The sequence below is a fragment of the Sciurus vulgaris genome, assembly GCF_902686455.1.
Source record: "Sciurus vulgaris genome assembly, chromosome: 11".
Taxonomy (NCBI): domain Eukaryota; kingdom Metazoa; phylum Chordata; class Mammalia; order Rodentia; family Sciuridae; genus Sciurus; species Sciurus vulgaris.
In genome coordinates, this window is record NC_136472.1 from 35,036,533 (window position 1) to 35,052,164 (window position 15,632).

The 15,632-nt window shown below is 34.0% G+C and overlaps 1 pseudogene across 1 annotated transcript; it reads left to right on the forward strand.

Moving 5' to 3' along the window:
* Nucleotides 1-359: 359 nt before the first annotated feature.
* Nucleotides 360-2,367, forward strand: LOC306639808 (protein FAM3C-like; annotated as a pseudogene). Its single transcript has 2 exons — nucleotides 360-377; nucleotides 1,795-2,367. The product of its transcript is annotated as a protein FAM3C-like (transcript).
* Nucleotides 2,368-15,632: the final 13,265 nt, after the last annotated feature.

Sequence of the window (15,632 nt, forward strand, 5' to 3'; positions counted from 1 at the left end):
TAATATCTCTGTACAAATTCATTCAGATGGAATGGCACCATATCAACAAATTGATTCCATATAGGTATGGACATGATAGAGATATGTGGAGATACCTGTATTTCTTCAATTCAAAATGCCTTCATATTTGTGAAAGTAAATTTAATTCCAAAAATCCTATTAAATTAACAATTTCTTATCAGCAAATCACTAACAAACATATTTGTTCAAATCCATACTTTAGGGGAAGACATTTGACCACAAGGAAAGACCATGGAAACAAAACAGTCATGAGATTCCAGATTACAGACAATAATGAAAGTCATTTACTGGCAGCCCAGAACATTGGGAAACAGGGATGCTAGAAAAAGAAGGTATCTATGTCACAGATGCTGCAGGTAAAGTCATTAGAAATGAATTGGATGTGTTTTGGCTTCCGATCATTGTTTTGTAGGGAGGAAAAGCAAGTTTTGCCTAATAAATCAAAATTACAAGGTCCTGTTTTATCTGGTCCTATTTTATCTATTCCTAGAAACCTTGAGAATTTTTCTTAAGCATGGTGACCTACCATAAATAGGTATGGAGATGATACAGATATGTGGAGATACCTTCATATATCCTAACCTATATATTATATATATGTGGTCCTAGATTATATATATATAACATATGTATATTATATAAATAGTATATATACATAGATTTGCTTTGCTAATCATGTGTTTACTTACATAAGTTTTTAAAAAATTTATCCTCCTAGTTTACAAATTTTAATTAGTTCAATTAAACTCTTAGTTATCACACTGGAAATATAATATTTATTTCGTCTAATAAGCAAAAGGCTATATCTGTTCAAAACAAGCCCCTTACAAAGTAAGAGACAATCTTTCATATGAACTGATAATTATAACATACTTCTAGCCCATAAAATAAAGTATACTCCTTCATCACAGATTGTGTTCTCTTAAAAATCATTCCTAAATATCATTTAGGGTAAGAGTTGAAGAGCTCCTTGAAGAAATGGCTCATATTGTCTGGAACAGGATACATTCAGGATTAGCCTGAGATGTCTGGTCACATCAGATGCTTGTAAAGATAAGAAGAGTCAATACAAGGGAACACAGCAAAGTTGAAGAAGTTGACACACACATGACAACTTGAACATCCATCGATAATCATAATGGTAAATATCATCATAGGTGAATCAAATATGTTAAACACTGAGATGAATAAAGTTTAATCTGAATTGTTATTCATATCACTCTTCTTACTGACAGTAGTCTTGATATTTCTGTATGTATGTCTTCAATTTTGTAATCTTACATATTGCATTTGCTTTTTACATTATTTTATAGGTAACCATTGTGTCCTATCCACCTTGCCTCCAAACTGAATATCTGAGATCTCAGTACTCTTATGAGGCTCTGAGAAAATAGAAGTTAGTCATACTTTCTCACTTTTCTGTTTTTCTTTCTCTTGCAAAATAAATATTCCACTGTGACTAGTTCAAAAGATCTGATGTAACAGATTATTAATAAGAATAAATGTTCACAAGTCTATTTGACTTTCACTATCTATAGTCTGGCAAAGGCTTCCTCTTGGCTACATGTAGGTGTGAGGGGAAGCTTGAGGAGTCCAGGAGGAAGTTGAGGCCAGACTGGAATTAGAGGCTGAGGTGGAGGCGGAGGCCAATGTGACTCCTGTCCATCTCCATGAGACCGAGTTCTGGAGGCCCAAAGGTAGGTATGTGGCTGCTGAAAATGGGCACTCCCAGAAAAGTTAATAAAGGAGCATATTTAATAAAAAGTTTCATAGACTAAAAAACTAAACACAAGGGTAGCAGGTGCTGCCAAGTTGGTAGTAGCCAGGGCAGTGTCTTCACTGATATTTTATGTTACTACTCAAGTATTTGAGGCAAAAATGAATACGAGTTTAAGATATCTCTTTGCATGGTCAGCATTGGACACAACTGAACATTTTTGATGGGTGGTGTGAACAATAATGTTGGAAGAGGGATCAGCACATTGCCTTGGCAAATGGGAAAACAGGAGAAGTGGAACACCAAGTATTTTGACATGTAGGGAGGAAATGTGGAGGCACCATTGAGTTTCTGAAGGCCATACAAGATGGAACCATAATCTTAATGGGAACATATATGATGATGATGGAGCAACCAAACTAAATGATGACGCATGGCAGGTCACTGCTCCATTGGGTAGCACATCTATTACTAATCTTGGTTTTAGAGATGACTGGGTTTTCTGTGATGGAAAGGGCATTAAGACAAAAAGTCCTTTTGAGCAGCACATAAAGAACGATAAGGATACTAATAAATATGAAAGATGGCCTGAAGTTGTAGAAATAGAAGGATGCACCCCTCAGAAATAAGACTGAAGGAAATTTAGAGAAAACTGAAGGAAATGCACTTTCAATATTATTGGGGACTCATAAAGAAGAAATCACGTGTGAATATTTTAAGAGCATGCAGCCATCTTGGAGTGGGCATGAGCATTATCTCTTTTGATATCAGGATTATTTATTGCTAACATAAACAGCTGTCTTTGTAAACAACCCTCATGGACAAAGCACTGAACCATTTTTAAGCACATTTCCTTAAAAGTAAATGTTTAGACTGCTTTGGTAATAACATACATCAGTTCTAAAATCATACTCAGTGGATTACTGAACAGATTGTGAAATGAATATATATATATATATATATATATATATATATCATGGAATAACATGGCTTTTATGGAGATTTTGTTAATAAATATATGTATGGATATATATCTGCCTGGTGATGACATTAGATTTTAAGGTTAAAAGAGATTTGATCATGAAATAATATGGTTTTTGTGGAGGAGATTTTGTTTATAAATACATGTATAGATGTATATCTAGCCTTGTAATATTATCTTTTAAAGTCAAAAGAGATCTGGCGACCTGCATGTGTAATGTCACCTTAATGCTCCAATTCTCCTGATGTACCTCTTTTCTTAGTCTTTATTTTCCCATCCCAAGAAACCAAGAAATAAAATGTTGGATATGAAAACTTATATCAGATTTGTGCAAAGCACAACTAATTCTTTCACGCATGGGGCAAAAGTCAGTATATAAATGTAGATGGCGTTCAGGACCACAGCTTCTGAATTTTGTATTAGCGATGTCAATAACTTGATTTTGTGTAAGCTATTTAGAGTGAAGCTGGAGGTGGGAACTCCACAGGCCAAGTCCCCTCCTGACTTAATTAGGACATTTAGGACAGCTAAAGCAGTATATATAGAGCAATACAGGTATATGTTTTCCTTATTTGTTATTGGCATTGACCAAGTGGCTTGAAAACAGGCACGCTTTTGGTATCATGATACTTTTGATTTATAAGCTGGGAAATTAATTTTGTATTTACTTCATCTAACTTCATAATGGCATTATTGCTTAAAGCTATAATGGCATATTTAGAAAATTCCTAATTACTGAGTAGACTGATAACATTTTTTAGATAATTTTACTTGACCCAAAATGACTTTATTCCCAATTCTACATAAAATATAGGAGATCTTTTTCCTTAAGATGTTTACTAAATTACTTAGTTTTGTTTTATTTTGCTTTTTTTTTATTTGTTTTATTTTAATTTTTCTGGGACATTAAATACCTATTATATAAGAAATATCTTTAACTGAATATAAACAAGTTTAATGATCAAATTACCTTTCACAGTATAAGGCAGCCCTTAAATTTTTGAAACTAAATTTTAGATGACTTATGTAAAAATAACCTATAAGCAGTATTTGTTATTTTGGTGTAAGTTTGATGCTTTTCAGATATTTTGTAAATATTAATAATTGTTGGGGTAAGTGGTTCTTCCCTCAAACTGAATGTAATTCATAAGTAAATGCACCTTATATGTTTAAACGATTTTTGTAAACTTTTTTGATTTTTGGCACTTGTGTATTCTATCACATTCAGCATGAGTATTTTGACATTTAAAATACTTTCTTCAATTATATAAATTAAAGAATAGCTATTTTACAGTTTGAGGGATTGTACAATAAATGTTCTAGTGTTTTTTTAATAACAAAAATAAATACATCTCATTTTTAAAAAGTAAGACATAGTATTAAAATTATAATAACCAAGAATTCAGTTCAGAAAATAAAACTGCATTTTATGTGTTAAGATGCTGTGCCAGGTGTGTGCTTCAGCATTCCCACCGATACTTGTATTTTTATCTACCTGTTCTCCTGAAATATGTTAGGAAAATATGAACATAAGAAATTTTAGGAAAATAAAAACTTTTTCCCAAATGAAGCTAAGGTATATTAAAACACTGCTAGGAAAAAAAAAAAGCTTTTAAAGCTACTAAAATATAATCACATTCAACAAAGTCCTTGACAAAATGTAAAAGTAGACACTTCAAAGAGCATGCATTTCAGTGTAAAAATTTAATCAAGATTTCCAGCTTTTTCCATCTACTATTTGTCACTCCATTTGGATTTCCCCAAAACAAAATGAAACAATATGTAAACAAACAAAAAAGAAATGAAATGGCACCAAAATTTAAATTAGAAAAATAGATAAGATCTATCCTTCTGTTAGGTACCAGTGAGTATCATCTCCTAGTTGATTCTTTTTCATTTTACTTATCTCCTAAAATCATTATTCCTGCGTTTGATTACACACACACACACACACACACACACACACACACACACACACACACACTGGATTTTCTCTAGAAAATAGACTCTCCATATACTGCATGTGTTCTGTGAAGCCAATTTTATTGTCAGAATAGAAATGTATGGTAGCATATGATCTAACAGAATTTTAGTCATATTTGATGCTGCAAAGATACATCCAGAAAAGGGACTATGCTCCATGTTGCCATAGAGATGCATTCAGAAAGCATGATTATGTTGATAATTTAGGACTATCCAAACCAATTCTGGAAACTTTGCTGTTTACATAAGCTTGTCAATTCAAACTCCCCTCAGCTGCCTTTTCGGAGAGCAGGCCTTTGTGTATTTGACTAAAAAAAATATTTCAGATTCACTAAAAGTCTAAAGTTTTTGCAAGCCAGACATTGAAAAGGAAAATAGAACCAACTCAGAGGAATGAGAGCTTGGATACCCAGAGATCACAGTTTAGCTTCCAAATCAGGCTGTGCTAGAGACCAGAAGCCCCAGCCCCATCATGGTCTCACTGAGATGGTATTGTTGTGTTGTTTCTGAGTTGTGCATGTAATGAAGGTATTGTGGATGGACTTTTGTCCCCCAAAACTTATATGCTAAAGTTCTACCCACCCTTGTTTCATCAGAATAAGACCTCGTTTAGAGTTACAATCCTTACAGAATTATTCAAGTTCAAATAAGATCACTAGGGTAGGCCCCAATATAATATGAGTGAGGTCCTTCTAAAGTAGAAGAAATGTGGGCATAAGCATATAAAGACAAAGACAGAAAAACTCATAGAGAGAAGATGGCCTTCTGCAAGCCAAGGAGTAAGGTCTAGAATAGTTTCTTCCTGCGTAACCCTTAGAAGGAAATAATCCGTCCAGCATGTTGATTTTGAATTTTCAGACTCCAGAAATATAAGACAATAAATTCTGCTACTTAGGCCACCAAATTTGCAGCACTTCCTCGTAGCAAACCCAGCAAGTGAATGCAGGAGTAACATCTGTAGGCATCACTCACTCTCAAATGACACTTGCCATAATATTTACATTGAAGAATAAAGACAAAGTTTTTAATGAAGTAATACATGCCTCCCTCAACAACACAGAGACATAATAATTCTGATAAAATAACAAACCTAACAGCATTCTCTTCTTCTGATACATTGTATCTTTGTCTATTCTCTCCAGAATGGGGTCCACTAAATTATTTTGTTGACTTAAACTGTTTTGAGACAATTTTCTATCAATGACCTAATGAAATGTTATGATTGGGAAATGTTATTTCAAAATGTGATACCTTTGAAATCATTTTCCCCCAACTGTCTAAATTTTCTTTGTTTATCATGCTATAAGATAAATTGCTTCATATCTCTGTATACAAACAGGAGATGCCTTATGAAAGTTGACAAAATAGCATTTCTTTTCTTGTGGTAATTTGAAGAAAAATTTCAAGTATCAAAGGCATATGCAACTTGAAAAGTGAAGTGCATGGTCTCACAGTTGCCATCCTTAATTTTCAATAACTCAATTCTCTGAACTCCCTTAATAGCCAAATGTAGGAATTCTCTTGCCTAGAACCATTATGAAATGTTCACACTTAGTGTGTACACACCTGAGAATTTCAACCCTACACTGCCTTTTTTCTCAATCCCTTGCTTAAATCCATTACAAAGCAAAATCGCTGCTGACTCGGGTGATAAATCACCATATTACAACCATCAGGGCATTTAATTTGCAGCTAAAATCAATTGGGACTTGCTGATGCCAAAAAGTAATATATTGTCAGTTTAAAAAAAAAAAGTGCTGGATATTACACTTCAATGCAAGATGGACAGTCAGTCACCTTGATGACCAAGCAACAATTTATGTTTTGTTAAAGCCAAACAGACAGATTATAAGGAAAACGCACTGACATCAACATGTGTAGGATTTGACTGGAGTAAAAAATGTCAAAAGACTTTGGAGAACAATGAACAGATATATGGTGGGTTTGAAGCATTTTATAGAAGGTATGTTTTAAGGGGACTGAATGGGTCATATGGAGAAACTGAGGGTGTAATTCCTGGAATAAAAGTCCCAAAATAATAGCTCTTACTAAATATTGTCAGATTATGGGTTATTACCTGATCTGTCTATTGACACATGTTAGTGGTATGTCTAAACTCACAAAGGAGGATGTTTTGAATGTTTCCAAATGCTGTGTTTTAGTACATGATAAGCTGCATCAACTCCTGGCATCCTCAGAGTCTACAGTAACTGAAAGAATGTAGCAACCTAGAAAGTTTCTAGGTCTTAGTTTCTACCAGGATTTATAGCTTTTTTTTTTTTTTTTTCTATCACAAGTTAGACTAGAAATAGAGCAAAGAAATGACATAATAAGAACAGGGATTTATATCAGTCATGATGAGGAAGGTATCAGACCTTTCAATGTTAGTTCTGTGGCTGACTTTGCACAAGATAAATGACAGTTTTACATTTCATTCCCTCTACCTGGTAAAAGAGCAACGGTTTTATTTTTTCCTTCAACTTCTTCATCCTTACGTATTTTCTACCTTGTGTCCTTTAACCTATATCTCTAGAAAGGAAGATCTTATTAAAACCACATTTATGATTGAGATAACAGAGGTGTAGAGTTAAAGAATTTGCCTAAGGTTACGTAGCTATTAAGAAGAAAGTTACTCTTGAACCAAGGTATACTCTACTTTTAAATTCTGTTCCTAACTTCTGTTAGGGAGGTTAAGGAGAGTGCACCAAGGAGGGTGGAACTTATGATTGCCAACAGAAAACAGTAAACAAATGACTCCCCTGTCAATATCATGGAACTGCTGCTAATAAGATGCATTTTCAACTTAAGGTGACAATGTTCATAGAGTTAGATTGTTTTGCAGCTCAACATGTTTGGAATCATATTTGTTACGGACATCACTTTGGAGAAGTTACTTAAATCATTTGAACTCATTGATTGATTCTGAAGATGTTTATTAAGTGACTATCCACCCACATGCACCCTTACACACACATACAAAATATTATGGCGATCATGACACAGGCCTCCATGAAGCCGATATTCCGGTGGGGTGGAGGAGTAGGAGAGATAAACAAATTAAAGTTATAATTTCTAATTTGTTAAGTATAACAAAATTATCATTAGTATTAAATATTATGTAAATGGTCAAAGAGTGAGTAGGACAGGAATGAGGTTATTTTTAACAGTGTGATCAGGAAAAGCATTACAAAAGCTGTGTTTTTTGTTTGAGAAAAAGCCATCCAGGTGATAATCTTAAGGAAACAGTTTGTATTGAAGGAACAAGAAAGAACACAAAAGTCTTAAAACAGGAATAGTTAGAAATTTGAGAAAAATTACAAAAGCCAATGTTACCACAGTAGAATGAAGGTCAGATTAAGTCAATAAAGATATTTGAAAACCCGATCAAGTCACAGTATGAATTTTTGGATCTCCTCTAAGTACTATGAGGAAGCTTCAGAATGATTTAATATGATGATGTGATCTAATGTATTTACTTCAGCATTTCTTTGATAGCTGTCTGAAGAATAGACTAAACTCAGGGAAGTATAAAAGCAAGGAAAGAAAAATGCATATGTTAAATGCTCTTATTACAGAAGAGTGCTTTTGTAAAATAGTAACTATGTGATATAATGCATGTGGTAATTGGTGAGATGCAGCTGTTTCACAATGTATATACACTTCAAAGCATCGAGTTTAGCATAATAAGCACATGCAACATTATCTGTCAATTCAAAAATAAAATTGAAACAGAAAAAATAAGTTTAGTAATTTGATTGCACTAGTGTAAATGGGAGACACTGGTGCCTTGCTTCTATGAATTCAGTAATGTAGGGTGTGAGGTATGTTTGGGGTAGAGCCAACGAGAATTTATCATCAAGTGAATGTTAGTTGGGAGGTATGAGGAATTAGGATTCTCTTAACTACAATAACCTTGCATTAGTGGAGCCATTAACCAGAATGAGAGGGCATAGAAGGGGTTTCTGTTGGGGTAGAGGATGGAGGGTTTTAATCAAAACTATTATTTTGATCCAATCATCCTTGCAAAAAGTATTAGATATTCAAATGAACTCATCAGAAGATATATGAATATATGATTATGGAGTCACGAGATGAGAAAAATGTATGTGATATGTAAATGGAAACATTATCACGCTTTCATGGAAATGAGTCAAATAACAAGGAAAATATTGAAGATTAGAGATGAAAGAACACTTACGCATTCAGAGTGCAGATGGGAGGAATACTCAAGAAATGGCAAAAGACAATCCCCTGAAAGTGTGAAGATGAGAGAGTAGATGGTTAGCCAGCAGAGAAAGAGAATGGCCAACAGTTGCAGACACTCTCAAGAGCTTAAATAAAAGGAAGGTGGAAACCAGCTGTATGTCGAGAGAGATTTGGGGTAATATCAATAAATTGAGAATGATAATACTCTGAGAGACTCATGTTCAAATTAAATGAGCTGAAATATAGAGAATGATTACTTTGTTTAACTAATGCCGTGTAACAAGATTACCTCTGAAAGAAGCATAAAACGATCACTTATTAAGCTCATGGAGTCTGTGGGTCAGAAATCCAGGAATATCTTCACTGGTTAATTCTTGCTTAAGATCTCTTCTGTGGCTGTAGTCAGAATCCACAGGGCCTGGACTCATCTAAAAACCTGAAGAGGCTGGGAGAGCCACTTCTTAGATGGTTTAATAACAAATTTGATAAGTTAATGCTGGCTATTGGTCAACAAGTATAGCTGCTTTCTTATATAAAGCCTTTTTGAAAGGCTACTTCGGTGTTTCCATGCCATGAGAGCTGGGTTCCACTGAGCAAGTGATTTAAGAGCCAAAGGGGAAGCAGAATTCTCAGAAGTCACATCATTATTTCCTTCTGCTATCTTCTCCGGATCATAAAGGCCAATCCTAATTTACTCACAAAAGTCAGTAAATACCAGAAGGCAAGGAGTTTTAGAAACCAATATTGTTAGTGGATGACTACCACAGTAATATATGCTTTTATTTTATTAAATATATTTCCTAAGGTATACAGTTACCCCTCAATTGATGGTAGCAACTAGAGTTAGGCAAACCCAAGGCTAAGGTCACAATTTTCCAGACTGTCATGCCTACCTAAGACTTCAGCTACCAGCCACATGTTTGGGAGTTCCCAAGTTAATTCTCACTCTGACCTGCTGATGACAAATTTGGGAATTCCCATAACAACCACTTTTAGGTGTTATAACTCACTAAACTGATTCACAGAAACCAGGAAGATGACATTCTTATTGTTTCAGTTTTATTATATCAAATTCATTCTAATCAAAACCAGTATAAATAAGAGGGGAATGTGACATAATATGGAACTGAAAGGGCTGCACATTCGAAGTTTCTATGTCCTCAGAGATGCAGTGACATCCTGGCCTCAATATGTGCAATGCACAGAGTACTGTCAACCTGAAGATGGCCAGGGCTTCAGAGTCTGGGCTTTTCACTGATAACTCATTACATAGGTAGGACTGATTCAATCATTGTCCATTGGGTAGAATTCAGTCTCCATCCCCACCCCTATCCCTGAAGGTCAAGTAATTTCCCATGGACCAAAACCTGAACCCACTAATTCCATGGTTGATATTCTTGGCATGGAAAGTTCCCACCTTGATTTGTCTCTGTGAGCATCAACAATCAGTTGTGGTCCAAGGTTCCTACCATGAATAAAAAATAATCCTATCAGTCAGGAAATGTGAAGGGTCTACAACTTACCCTCCCAGGAATATGGACAAAGACCTATCTTGGACAGGGTAATCTTTCACCATATAGTTAGATATTATTTTTGCTACTCCACCTGAATTTTTGAAGAGAATCATTGGTAAAAAAAAAAAAAAAAAATGACACAAGAAATCACATTCCATGAGATAATAGACACTGAAAGATCAATGGAAATCCAACATCTGTTCTTTTCAGTTTCTCACTGCTCATTCCCTGTTTTTCCCCTTTCTCTCTTTCTGATTTTGCTTTATGTCAATAAAAATTAAGTATTGACCCAGCAGGTTTTCCCAACTGAGAAGCCCAAGTAAGTAGGATTCAAGAATTTTTCCATGCAGCTGTGTACTACAGTCAAGATGATTATCAGCCTTTGTTCAAGGATGTTCATATGAGAATCACCAGAACAAGCTGAAAATTAGAACCAGTGCAATCATGGAGGGTAAGAGCTAGAGATTATAGTTCTGATGTGAACGCAGATATTTCTGTTCTCTGACCCTCTGAGACCCTTTTATCATGTACCACTGTCTCACTCATCCCACCCTCCTGTCTTTTCATTATTAAATTTGCACTCTTGTTATGCTACATTTACATTCATTATACCATTATTGTGAGACCAGGGACTCATTTCCAGGAGGTAATTTACCTAATTTCAGATATAAATAGAGTTTATTAATATAGTACATCCATTCTAGGTGTTTTTGGAAGAATTTTAGAAAAGTCAAAAATCACTAATTACAGCTCCCTTATGCTAATTTATTGGTGGAAGGATGGATGAGTCAATAAAAATAAGGAAAGGGATATGTAGAAGTGCTTAACAATTAAGACAGTTGCTTGGGTTCTCTTTTTCAGCTGCCTTTAATATATTCTGAAATCCTTACTGCAGTTCCTTTAAAACATGAACATTTTATCCAACACCAACTATCTATTTATCAAACAGCAAATCACCTTCTTCAAAAGACAATGTGTATACAACATGGGCCAGAGTCCACGCATGGGGCAAATAGTCTTAATTATACATCTTCCTCCATCAAAGACTTCTCTTCATCCCTCCTTCACTTTATTTTTATGCTTTTCTACAGACTACTAAATGTCCTCATTCCTCAGTTTTTTGTTTTATTAAACTCAAATTTAATATATTACCAAAACCTTAAAAAAACTCTAACTCTCTGGGACATTTGGATTTAAAGAAGAATGCAAATTTCAGGTGTTTGTAAAAGTTGAACTTAAGGCTTTTCTGTTTTGGTTGTGAAGCCAGAGGATACAGATAGTACTCCTGCCCTGCCAAATGCAAGGCAAACTTGACCATCTGAATCACACAAATACAGAACCAACCCTAGTGACATATCTAGTTAATAATGATGATGGACTTCATCTTTAGTTATTGTTACACTTAGGTAATCCTGCAATGGAGAGGTGGGAAAGAAATTTTAATATCCTAAGAACTCAGTAGAACATTAACCAAATTTAGAATAGAGAGGCACTATGAAATGCAGTCTTCGCATATTTTGACCTTGCAAATTTGGCTTCTTCTTCATTCACTCTTAAGGTGAAAGATGTTTTATATTTTCTATTTGAAGAATTGTGGACTTCTTTAGAAGTTACCCTAGTATAAATGAGATTCAAAATATCTCCATATGAACTTGTAAACATTATTCAACAAATTCCTTTTGTACTGTTTTTTTTTTTTTAATTTGGAAGTAAACAGTTCAGTAATTCAGTTTCAAAGCTAATCTATAAATTTATAGCTAATAAAGCACGCTTCTCACCTAGTAATCAACTTTGCCTCTTACTTCTTTGTTAACGTGTACAATAAATAGACAAATGTTTAATTCTAGGAGTAAAATGAACTTTTATTCATGAAAATAAAATACACTTAAGAAATGTTTTCAATTAGATTAGGATTTATATTTTCCATTTGATATAAACTCAAAATTGTCATATGCCTTTGTTCATTTGCTTTTCTGAACTTATATAATGTGGAAATAAATATAATGTCAAAAGTAGAATATGTGTGCCATTATTTTATATTAGCCTTGAACACTTTGTGAATTCTAAAGAAAGAAATATAAACTAGAAAAAGAGTCTTGGTTACAGTAATGACATGGGAGTAGAACTGTTTTATTATTCTTCTCTGCAGTCAGGTATAATTCTTTCCCAGGCTACATATTTGCATATATAGTTTATTATTATTTTGTCATCTAAGGTAACTTACATAGTAAATATTTATTTTATTTATTTCTTTGTGAGTTTTTTTTGTGTTTATTATAAATAATAAATTCACTAGTATTAAATAATGATTCCATATTTAAAATCATCCTCTTTAGTCTTAGAAAGATCTTGCTTTTCTGGAAGGACAGCCTCCCCTCTATAAGATACATCACCACTAAATTCACACCTCCATCACCTGAAGCATTTTATTCTAAATTTTATGTTCCTGGCATCTAGACTAATAGCAGCAGCACCGTGGCATTCAAAGCAGTAAGCAACCATAGTGGAAAGACGCATCTTTGGGGTGAGAGCAGTGGAAAATTCTAGTTCTGACACCACTTATGTGACCAGGACAAGATTATCAACATTGCTGTTGCTCAAAATTCCAACTCAGATTGAGATTAATGTGTTCTCAAAAAAGCTTATTTGTCAAAGATCAATATATGTTTTAAAATCATTTTATTTTATTAAACATGGGATGGCGTCTTTCATTACTATTATCAGCACAGAATTCTTCTTGGTATTTGTTAATTATCTAGAAAATAAGCTGGTAAAAGTGAAATTGCTCATTAAACATTTATTAAACTACGTTGAACTGTGAGTTTTCAAAATTTACAGGTTCTGCTCAATGACATTCATTGATGTGAATCAATGAAGTCCTTCCTACCATTAATAGACCCTCAGGTCTCAAACATTCAGTCCTAGCAGTGGCCACCCGGCCCATCAGAGGCTATTCTATTGTTGCAGAACCCTGGCCCAGTGAATAGTCCTAATATGAACTAATGATACACACAGAATCACAGCTTTTACCTGTACGTCTATATTTTAGAACTGTTGGTGAGGTGGGCTGCTAAACTTGATGTATGTGAACTTTATGACCCCTCTAGTAAGAAGAGTTTTTCCTTATGAAATGAATGAACATGGGAAAAATACACAGGTGAAGTGGGATGAAAGATTACCGTAATTTTGTGTCTGCATTTTGTGTACATGGGAGAAGGGGAAAGACATAGGTGTTTAGGTGCCTAGATCTAGTCATCTCTAACACCCTTCCTGTTTTGACATTGTTACTTAAAACTTAAAGAATTCTGAAGAATAGTTGCAGGAAAGAATGAAGATTTTCAAATTAAGGAAAGCTTATTTTTATTGTATGTTCAAAACCTTGAATACAGCTGAAGAAAAGAAGTCCTACTACATTGTCTGTTATTGTAGAGAAATACATTTCTGAGAAGTCTTTATTTAGAAACACAATAGATGAATCAAATTTCAAAGGCTGTTTCATATATTTATAAAAGATTTTCCAACACTGTTTCACCATGCTCATAGCATTAAATATACATGAAGAATTTGATGCTTATTAGTTTTCTAGTAAGTTTCAAATTTCAAAGGAAGTCAAGATTTTATGAGGCATGTAAATGAAAATGTTATTGAAAGCAGAATCTCATCTTGGTCACAATCTTTATTTAAATTATACAGATATTTATTAACAGTGAAAGCAAAAATTATGCCACTTGACTCTTTCTATTACATAGCACATACAATTTCAAGTTGCATCAATTCTTTTCCTAATATTTTGTGAAGTGTTTGACATCTAGTTTATTTTTTGATTATTTTAATATTTCTAGCTACTCAGAAATGATGTCAATGTTTTTAAAAATTCTGCACCTGGAACAATAAAACTCTGGCAATTTACAACCACACGCTCTTTCTAACACGCGCGCACACACACACACACACACACACACATCCTATTTTTCTATTTACTTATGAACTAGTATCCAATTAGAAGATGACTGTATGGATCAGAGGAAAACTTCAGGGAGTTCTTGAGACTTGTAAGACACACATTCAAAAATATTTGTGAATGTTCATATTTTAAATATTAAAACCAAAATTTTCAAGGTTGTAGAAGTTTTTACATATTATTTTCTTTTACAAATTTTAAAACTCAGAGTAATGGTATGTTGCCTGTAATTTCCAGGGTTTATTTACTAACCTCTCAGTAACCACATCACCCTCTGTTTCCTTCTGTTCTCCACCCTCAAACACATACAATTCCAGCATTTTGTTATATTACTCTTGAGGTTAGCATTTTGTTTAAACACAAACAATATTTAGTAGTATTTCCTGACTAATCGCAGTACCAAGAACAGCAATAATAATATCAAACATAGCATTTACCACATTTTATACAACAATCATAAAGTAACTTACAATTATATAAAGTAACTCAGTGACTCCATCTCCATAAGTTGCTCTCATTTGTTAATTAGTCCTGTCTCACAAATAAGAAAATCAAGGTACAGGAAAGTCCATTAGCTTGTCTAAGTCACACAGCTAGAGAGTAGAGGGCTCAGAAGTCACACACAGCTAGTTACACTCAAGCTCCAGATCTGAGTTCTCAACTACTGTATAAGCTGCATCTTAACCAGCCCACTAGTATGCCAGTTTATCATATGTCTTCCAAAAATTCAGATGATTAATGCATTTATATATTTCCTAAGTATATTTTATTAGTTCATGTTTTCTATTTGTATACATGATATTTACATGACTATTAAATCTATACTGAACAAGCACGTTAATCCATTTCTCCTGATCCTTGTACAGTAATTTTATTTTCTGTTTTCTAGATGTGAGAAACGACTACTTTTTGACTCTCATTCCTCTATAATTGTGCTCTCACAGTTATTTAAGCATATAATTCATAAAGCAACTCTTTTAAATTCTCTGATGGATTAACATCTCATTTAGCATAAAACTGAAACACAGCGTACTGTGGTCTATATTGCTCTACCTGATCTGGTCTCCACCCTACACTATCAAACCCAATTCCACATCTCCCCTGCCTTCTCTCTACCTTCCTCTTTCAACTTCCTGTGCAAAACCTTACTTTCCTAACTTTAGATCCTACCCGTGCATTTTCCATTATTTAAAACATTGCACTGTTTCTTTGCCTGGGATTCTCTCCTGTATGTTTTCTGTACTGCTG